Source organism: Melopsittacus undulatus, chromosome 1 (assembly GCF_012275295.1).
Source record: "Melopsittacus undulatus isolate bMelUnd1 chromosome 1, bMelUnd1.mat.Z, whole genome shotgun sequence".
Classification (NCBI taxonomy): Eukaryota; Metazoa; Chordata; class Aves; order Psittaciformes; family Psittaculidae; genus Melopsittacus; species Melopsittacus undulatus.
Window position 1 is genome coordinate 76,775,274 of NC_047527.1, and position 9,764 is coordinate 76,785,037.

The window sequence follows — 9,764 nt, forward strand, 5'->3', positions numbered from 1 at the left end:
TCATTGTTTGCTTGGATTTAACTCAATAATATGCACAATTTCAGTGTTCATGGTATGTGTAATTTATGCCATGAGTATTTTGGACCTATCACTAAAACTATCAGCAGACATTTTTTGTGGTTTCAGTACCTGATCATTTAACGCAAATCTCATGCAGAAGGATAGCACAAAATTTGCTTAATTCTAAGGGAGATGTATGTTACTGTCACCTTTCCAGTAGAAAATTGTTGGATCCTGTTTAAAAGGATAAATGCAGTTCATATTTATGAAATGTTACAGATGCTTCATCACTTCAATTCCCAATAATTCCCTGTTTACTTTTACACGAGGAAAAATGCAAAAAAGAGAGTCAGATTTTGTCAGCCCAGGTTCCTTCAATCTCCAGTACCTTATTCTAGCACATTCACCAGCAATCCTTACATGTTTGCACCCTAACTAATATGATGCTATGAATTCTTCCAGTTTAAGCCATGTTGGTCAACTCTTTTTACCCCTACTATGCAAACACAGAAAAGACCAATTTTTGCCATGATTGGAGATCTAAGAACATAAAAAGGGCACATCTTAGGGGAACTAAAGGTGGGAAGCCTATGGAAGAGGCTGGAACCCAGGATCTGAGCTAGCTGAATTGTAGGTGTCTACTTCCAGAGGAGGAGCTGAGATGAAGGGTCTGTGAAACTACTGAAAAGCAGCTCCTAAATAATTGATTTTTAAGCAATTGCTTGTACAGATGTGGGAAAGAAACTCTGAAAACAGGAGAAAAGGCTTCTTTGTAGAAGATGAACAAAGAAGATGTAGGAATGGTCCTGGGAGTTGATAAGAAAAACTTGAGTAACTGGCTTCACAGGTGTCCACTGCTAATGCTGAGAGTAGAGAGTGAGTTGGGTTTCTTCTATTTATCTACTAAAGCAATTATCAAAGACGAGAAGAGCTGTTAAGATGCAGAGGTGCAAGATCCGTGCAGACTCACTCACAGTCCCCTGACCACAAAGCCCTGAAGATGGGAAACAGCTATATCAACTTTCTCAAGGAGATAGACCAGTGTGATGAACTTTTCCACATTCACCTCAAACCTGAAATAAGCTTGGCTTGAAAAAAGCTTTCAGTCAGAGCTTGAAACAAGCACCTTATAACATCTCCTAGTGTGAAAATTCTCTTTAAACCATTTTCTATTCTCTTTGTTCCCTTTGATACACAGGGATTAAGCCTAAAGGCAGCTTTATTTGAAAGTAAGAGGGAAAAAAAATCAAAATACTCAAGCTACAATAGTATCTTGTGGAGCAGCCTTGAGAAAAAAGGCTTGAGGGTGTTGGTCGATGAGAAGCTCAACATGAGGCGACATACCCTGGGCTGCATCAAAAGGAGCGTGACCAGCAGGTTAAGGGATGTGTTCCTTCTCTACTCTGTTCTCATGAGACCCCACCTGGGGTACTGCACTCAGCTTTGAAGCACCCAATATAAGAGGGATGTGGGCCTGCTTGAGTGAGTCCAGAGGAGGACCACAAAGATGCTCCAAGGGCTGGAGCACCTTTCTTACAGGCTGAAAGGATTGGGCTTGTTCAACCTGGAGAAAAATTACTCTGGGGAGACGTTAGAGCAGCCTTCCAGTACATAAAGGGAGCCTACAAGAAATCTGGAAAGCAACTTTTGACATGGGCATGTAGTGACAGGACAAAGGGATAATAATGGCTTTAAATTGAAAACAGGTATATTTAGATTAGGTATAAGAAAGATATTCTTTATTGAGAGTATGGTGAGACACTGGAATAGGTTGCCCAGGGAAGGTGTGGATGCCCCATCCCTGGAAGTGTTCAAGGTTGTTTTAGATGGGACTTTGAGCAACCTGCTCTAGTTGAAGGTGTCCCTGACCATGGTAAACGTATTGGAACTACAGGATCTTTAAGGTCCAACCCAAACCATTCTGTGATTCTATAATATATTCATTTTTGACATCTTTTTTGCTCATATCTTTTGATCTTTACTAAATTTCTTTAGACTGCAGGTGCATCTAGAAAAAATGAATACACACTGATTTTTTTGTTTGTTTTAGCTTTGCATAGGACATGATTTACTGAAAAAGGATCCTTTTCATTTTGATCACCCTGACCTAGGCTGTCACAGCCATGATGACTGTGGAAAAGAGCAGAAACAGTGAGATAACTCTTAATCTCCTACTTTCTCCCCAGTCCAAGCAAGTTCATGATAAAGTGGCAGAAAGAAGGAGAATGGGGAGATACCTTTGCTGGCTGCTTCTTGACAATTACTTTGTCTATTTTGCATATGTATCTGAAGCAACTATTAACAGAATGCTATGCAATTCTAATTCTGTCTGTCTTGTTTAAACCCTTGGATCATGCTCTCTCTCTGTCAGCAAGTTTTCTCCAGGGATTAATATTATCTGTCTGACAGCAAAGGAGTTAATTTTCCTCATAGAAGTCCACATGGTGCTGTGCTTTCCATTTGTACCTAGAAAAGTGTTGATTTGAAACACATAGTGTTTTGGTTGCTGCCAAGCGGTGATTCCACAGTGTCAAAGTTTTCTTTCCAACCCCTTTCCACCCAAAAGCCAGTACTCTGGTGATGGGCCAGAGATTAGGAGGGGACACAGCCAGCACAGATAACACAAACTGACCCAAGGGTTGTTCCATACCATATGATGTTTTTCTCATCAATAAAAGTTGAAAGAAGAGGATGCAACTCTTTTCTTGGTTATAGCGTTTGTCTTCCCAACCAAGTGTACACTGTGTGCATGATACATGTAGTGAGGCCCAGCTTTCCCGGAAATAGCTGGACATCTGCCTGCTGATGGGAAATAATGAATATATTTTTTTTTTCGCTTTGCTTCTGTGTGCAGCTTTTGTTTTTCCAATTAAGCTGCTTTTATCTCAACACAAGCTTTTCCATCTTATTTTCTCCCTCTGTACTGTTGAGAAAAGGAATGAGAGAGCAGCTGGGTCTGGCAGCCAGCCAAAGGCAGCCCTTTGCACAGTCTTTAAAACTGTGCTTCTCAGATCAGGAGGTAAATAAGGATTCACTTCTGCTGTGCAACACTTCTCTGAATTCTGATTATTTCTGTCTTTTGAATGGCACAACCTTATAGGAGCATTTTTCTTTGAGAGTATACCAAGGACGATACTAGGTTCTATCAACATACACCTGTTTCAACCCTGATAATGCATGTGCCTTTTTGTCATATCATGGTTCTGTATGTCTTCCACATATTCTTGCAGCCTCAGTTTCATTAATCAGTCTAGTCTTGATTCAAATCATGCATACACTGTAAAACTTTGTATTGTGCTTTAGTCTACCCTGAGATATTTTTTTTCTTTTGTGATTTCACAGTGAATCTTTAGAAGATTTCTAAAATAGGAAATACAGTACATATTGTCGTGGTTTAAGCCCAGCCAGTAACTCAGAACCACACAGCCGCTTTCTCACTCCCCCACCCCATGCTTTCTCCCTCCTGCTCCCAGAGGGATTGAGAGGAGAATAGAAAGAATGTAACACCCAGGGGTTGAGATAAGAACAGTCCAGTAACTAAGGTATAACACAAAACCACTGCTGCTACCACCAATAATCATAGAATCATAGAATAGTTAGGGTTGGAAAGGACCTTAAGATCATCTAGTTCCAACTCCCCTGCCATGGGCAGGGACACCTCGCACTAAACCATATCACCCAAGGCTTCATCCAACCTGGTCTTAGACACTGACAGGGATGGAGCATTTACCACCTCCCTGGGCAACCCATTCCAGTACCTCACCACCCTAACAGTAAAGAATTTCTTCCTTAGATCCAGTCTAAAACTCTGCTGTTTAAGTTTCAACCCATTACCCCTTGTCCTATCACTACAGTCCCTAATGAATAGTCCCTCCCCAGCATCCCTGTAGGCCCCCTTCAGATACTGGAAGGCTGCTATGAGGTCTCCACGCAGCCTTCTCTTCTCCAGGCTGAACAGCCCCAACTTTCTCAGCCTGTTCTCACATGGGAGTTGCTCCAGTCCCCTGCTCATCCTCATTGCCCTCCTCTGGACTTGTTCCAACAGTTCCATGTCCTTTTTATGTTGAAGACACCAGAACTGCACACAATACTCGGAAATAACAAGGGAAGAGAATACAACCACTCACCACCTGCCGACTGATACCCAGCCTGACTGAGCAGTGATGTAACCCTTCTGGGTAACTGCCCCTAGTTTACATAGTGGGCATGACGTGCTGTGGTATGGAATATGTCTTTGATTAGTTTGGGTCAGGTGTCCTGTCTCTGCTTCCTCCCGGCTTCCCCTCCTCCCTGGCAGAGCATGAGACTGAGAAAGTCCTTGGTCAGAGTAACCACTACTGAGCAACAACTAAAAACATTGGTGTTATCAGCGCTTTTCCCAGGCTGAAAGTCAAAAACGCAGCACTGCATCAGCTACTAAGAAGGAGAAAAAATTACTGCTGCTGCTGAACCCAGGACACATATATACAGAATCAGATATGTTCCTCTGCAAAGTATATATTTGTTTATGCCATTGATACCGCACATTTTCTCCTTTATGATTGGAATTTAAAGTCACAAAAGTATATTGATGTTTCCTGCTAATGAATCCTCTTTTTCATCATGCCTCTAGTGCAATATTCCTGCCTTGAATGTGGGCAAAAAATGGAGGAGCTGACATCTTAATTCATGCTCTACAGTGGAAAAGAAGAGTGAAAAAGCTGAATATATTTAATTCAAGTATAGAACTGCCAAGTGAAAGAATGCTTACACTAAAACAAATAATATGATATGTTCTTGAAGTCACTTCTGCATGGGCTGTTCGTTTTGCTCTTCTGTGTTGCAATTATATCCTGCTGAGTGCAGGAAAAGCTAGCCAACTCTCAGCTGCCCTAGAACAAAACTCTGCATGTTGCCATTTTTCTTCTCTACCAACATGTCATTGTCAGCTCAACTTCCTACTTGGTTCTGGGAATTTTTTCTATTTCATCTGATTGCTTGCATCATCCAGCAACAAACTTCAGTTACTTCCTTTCTTATCTTTTGCACAGAATGGGACTGTGGTCTGTGTTCTGAACTTTCATGGTGCCTGCAGGGATGTAAGCAAAAGTAAATGAGGTATTAACATTTTTCTCTATATATTCCCTCCAGTACATTGATTTTATGCAACAATGCAAGCTTATAATAGAAGCAGATAAAATGCTCATTGCTCTATGAATTGTCTTCCAGTGTGGCTGCTGGCTGTGTGGGTGGCTTGTGGCTTGGGACGAGAAAATTGTGAAATGTGGGAAAGTGATTATTACATATGTGTTATAGGGTGCGTTACAGAAGTATTCTGAAGGTGAAAAGAAAACCCATTGGGGTTTTGTTTGATTGCTTGTTGGATGTGTTTGTGTTTGTCTAGTTTTGGTTTGTTTTGTTTTCTTTCTCATCGTAGTCAGAGCTTAATTTACAGTAATACAGGTAAATACAAGTGCCTCTCAGAAAAGGATTTCAGAATGCTTTTCTACTGATGTTAACTAGTTAGCAAATGTGATTACTATTGTGGTATTTGATCTTGAACTAAAAAGTGCCAGAGAAACACCAATCTTTTCCTCAATTGCATTACTGTAGACCTCATCAGGGACTGTAGTGATAGGACAAGGGGTAATGGGTTCAAACTTACACAGGGGAAATTCAGGTTAGATATAAGGAGAAAGTTCTTTACTATTAGGGTGGTGAGGTACTGGAACAGGTTGCCCAAAGAAGTGGTAAATGCTCCATTCCTGGTGGTGTTCAAGGCCAGGCTGGATGGAGCCTTGGGTTTAGTGTGAGGTGTCCCTGCCCATGGCAGGGAGGTTGGAACTAGATGATCTTAAGGTCCTTTCAACCCAAACTATTCTATGATTCTATGATAACTTTAAGGTGGCACTACTTCCTAAATAGGGAGCCGTGAGTTTGACCTTGCAATCACTGGAAAATGCATTAACTTTATGCTAAATGTTTGTTATTGATCTCCAACTGAGTATTCACATCATTAAAGTCTGCAGGTGCTCAAGTATGTGCAGGATTGGGCTTGATTTCCTTCCTTCTAATTCCTTTAAGAACAGACCTCTCCATCCAGGTTTCTTCAGATTTGGAGTATTGCTATAAAGGGGTGTGTTCACTGTTAAATGCTGTCACTAGTCACACTAACATATATTTAAAGAAAAATGCAGGTAAATATTAATATCATCAGAAGCCTATGCAGATTCACTGGGTAAGTGCAACAGGGAAGTATTTGTTCAATTCTCAGCATTTTGTTAAAATGCAAATTAAAAAAGGAGAATAACTGCAAGAAATTGATGAAATTTTCTCACAGTACTAAAAATCTTCAGTTCTTTGGAAATCAGTGCAGAAATTGAAAGATTAGTTGTGCTTTTAGGTAAACTAACTGTCAATTTAGACAAATGCCCCAAATGAGTGACATACATAATCTATCTCTACAGTACGCTTGTAACTGTAGAGCTGTTTGAATGTAATTATTTCATTTACTGTGAATGTTTCTCTAGGCCTAATACTGAAAACTATAAATAAAGATATTGTTTTGTTCAGAGCATAGTCCAGTTAAGACTGAAAGAGTATTATAACTAAAAATAATGGCTACTTGAGCAATGAAAAATTTCATGTGGTTATTCTTGTAACATGTCAGAAGGAAACAGATGCATGAGATTTAAACTTTAAGCAGATGAAGTTTTTAGAACATAGAATACTTGCCAATAAATGTTAATCTCCTCAAAAAGTTCAATGCCAAAAAATGCTGTTTGTATTTACATCACTAGAAGAAAGCATTTTGCAAATCCAAATTTTAGATTAGTTTAATTTTTTTCTCTCTCTGATGTTGTCTTTGAACTGACATAACTGCACAATTTTGCTGAAGAAAACTTCATCAGTGTCTGTTCTACTGTGAGGCCTGACATCGATTCTGAGTAACCTAATTATGGATTTTACTACAGAATTTTCATCTGAAAGCTCTATTTTAGACATTGTTTTGTAACTCTAAAAAAAAATAAAAATGCAGGCTTCAAAATTAGGACAATAATTGTTTGACTATTTGTTTACTATGGTGAGACACAAAACTCAGCAAGTAAGACACAAAGGGAGAGACACACTTTTTAGTTGGGTGCTCAAGGTAAGAGGTAGCAGAAAGCAGGATACCTCAAGTGGCCAACTGTTGTTATTCAGTTATTGGTATTCAGACCCTTGAGACCTTCAGCATCTGAACTTACAAAATTCAAGAGGTTTGCAAATGCTTTTAGTAAAGTGATATGAGAAGACTGAGTAATTTGCCAATGGGTAGACAACTAACCTAGACTGTGGGGATCAAATTTCTTTGCCTGAAGAAATTTATGCTCTCAAATCTTGCTTGCCAGGGAAGTATCCCAAACACCAGTATCCTGTACTTCATTTTTCTGGTATGTATACCAAACTATTGATGAAAATACCATGCGTTATGGAAACCAGAACAATGGTTCTCACTGCTGGATTCCAGACTCTGCATCAATGGATGCTCATAAAACATAAGAGAGTATCAGAGATACTAAGAAAAGTGAACCACCTTATTAAAAAATATTAAAAAAACTTTGAGATTGAACTGTGTTTGTTCCTCCACTGTAGTGAGTAATCCAGAGGCTAGCAAACAAACAGCGGAAGACAAGATTTTTCTTTGCCATGAGCTTATGGGCAACTTTGTATATCATGCTTTTTTTGCCACATGCCTCTGTTTTCCAGTTGGGAGGATGATTGGCGTATGCATGCATGTAGATAGATGGAATATTGTAAGATACATAACAAAATGAGAATTGGAGTCTTACAAGTACTTAAATTTTGTGGATAAGTGGTTCCTTAGGTCTTTTTTGTCACATGGGTACCTTTTTAAAGAGAAACTCCACTACAGTCTGAACTGAGGGAAATGATACACAGTAAATCACCAATTACCTCTGTCCTTCCAGTTCCAAGGACATAGTTCTGGGATATTAAAAATCTATCTTTTTTTTTGTTTGTTTGTTTTTTTGCATGGGATCAGTGCACCTTTTAGAAGTCACAGGATTTTTTTTTGTCTTTATCTGGATTAGGGTTTACTGCTACTCTTGCCAGCTTCAGGATGTGCATCTCAGACTAGTTCATTGTTCAAAATCAGGAATAAGTATTTTGTACCAGATATTATATCAACATCTGCTTTATTAAAATTGTTTCTTTTTTTTTAACATAATGTGCTGAGTCCCTCTTTCAACACTTGAGAACATACTTTTCCCCCTCCTTAGTTCAGATTTTCTTTCCCAACTGTGTTCCACAATTACTTTCAGAATTGATTAACTTCCAGTTTATAATGACACATCTAGCAGTTGTGAAATAATCAAAGTCAGCACTTCTTCCAATGTTGCATCTCTGTGAGCTTATTCAATCCGTTCTATAGTTATTGAGTTTGACATTTCCTCATTTCTTAGGGGCTGGTGCCAACTGAGGACTCTTAAAGAATCACAACCTCCAAAAAAGCCTTTTCCTTTTTTTTTTCTTATTGCTATTGCTGTGAGTATTAGAATTTTATTTGACTTTTTAATATTTTGTTTTATTTTATTTTATTATTTATTTTGTTTTATTTTATTTCATTTAAAGCGAAGCTACATTGAGGCAGAAATTTGGGGTTTGTCATTGAAGGCCACAAAATGAAATCTAGGAGTACTCCAGAGACTAAAATCCTGTAGACAGAAAAGTAAATTTTGCTCCAAAAGGTTAAACAAACCACACAAATTACTTGACTTACATAGATTCTGGACAGATTTCTGTGAGCACTGTGAGCAGGTAGGAACGTTAATTTTTCTTATGACAAATTTTTCCAGAGCAGAATTTTACCATACAAAATTTGGAATTTAACACAGCTCAAGAACGGATCATAACATGTTTGTTTTCCATGTTAATAAAAAACATCATGCTAAAAATTACATCTATTTTAATTTCTTTTCAAACATATGACAGATGTAATTCTTATGCTGTTTCACTTTTCTGTTATGGGCATGTTATTCTATCCCCCTGTAGAGTCATGAGTGTTTTAACTCATTGTTTAGAAGAATCAGAGCCACTTGAAAGGACTGATCCCTTGAAGAGACAATAGACTTGGAGATATTGTTACAAAAATATCTGGGCAGTGTAGCTTCACTGAAAGCAACAGAAACCATTCTCTCATATTGAGTTACTTTGAATTTATGCAATTTGTATCAGGCTGAGAATGGGGCCTGGCCTTATATTCTTACTGACCCCTAAGCTATAGAAAAAATAAATATAGAAAAAATAATTCAGAAGTAGTTTTAGCAGAGCTTGTTTAACAAATTCTGTGAAACCAGTCTGGAAAAAAGGTAATATTTTCTGTTCAAAACCACCAGGTTGTCCTTTTTGTCCAAATACCTAGGAATTAAGCGGAATACAAAACATTGTTAATTAAAAAAAAAAAAGGAGAAAAAAATTCTTTAGGTGTTCTAAAATAAGCAATTACCTTTAAAAGTTTTTCTCTTCATCTTTCAACTTTGTAAAAAATAATCTTAAATGTTCTAAAAATGTTTGAAAATTAATAATTTTTGTATAATGTCAAATAGAGTAAGTACATTTTTGAAATGCCTGTAAGGTGTGGAAAACCATTTCTTTTAATTCTTTTTTCAGCTGTCATGAGACTTAAAGAAGTAGCTGTATAATGTTGTAAGCTATGATAATCAGTTTCTTACTTGACTGACCATGCATAGTGGGACTTTCCACAGGAGGCACAAATTCTACTG

The 9,764-nt window shown here is 38.2% G+C and overlaps 1 long non-coding RNA gene across 1 annotated transcript; it reads left to right on the plus strand.

Moving 5' to 3' along the window:
* Window positions 1-5,037: 5,037 nt before the first annotated feature.
* LOC117437031 (uncharacterized) lies at window positions 5,038-8,557 on the plus strand. Its single transcript, XR_004550335.1, has 2 exons — window positions 5,038-5,097; window positions 8,445-8,557. It is a non-coding gene; the product is annotated as an uncharacterized lncRNA (long non-coding RNA).
* The last annotated feature ends 1,207 nt before the right edge of the window (window positions 8,558-9,764 follow it).